This window comes from Atta colombica, unplaced genomic scaffold (assembly GCF_001594045.1).
Source record: "Atta colombica isolate Treedump-2 unplaced genomic scaffold, Acol1.0 scaffold204, whole genome shotgun sequence".
Classification (NCBI taxonomy): Eukaryota; Metazoa; Arthropoda; class Insecta; order Hymenoptera; family Formicidae; genus Atta; species Atta colombica.
Window position 1 is genome coordinate 117298 of NW_017259299.1, and position 338 is coordinate 117635.

The window sequence follows — 338 nt, forward strand, 5'->3', positions numbered from 1 at the left end:
TGTGTGAGAATTTGAGAGAGAAATCCCTTACACACAATCTTTCCAATTTCCTCATATATGTAGATACGCATAAAATAAAAACAGAAAAATTCAATAACACATAGTCTTAATTTGAGTTTATTATTAATAAAAATTATCTATTAATGGCTATAATTGGGGTTAGTTGAACTAGATCTGCTAATAATGGTGATTCATCAGATCGTTTCATAATTACGATGTCTTTTCTAACTTTTCAACCGATTGGCTTTAGCGGTTTTTGCATCTTTTGTAGATCAATTTTCAAAGCAGATTCAAATCGACGCAATTACCATCCTTTAAATATTTTCTGATCAATTCAC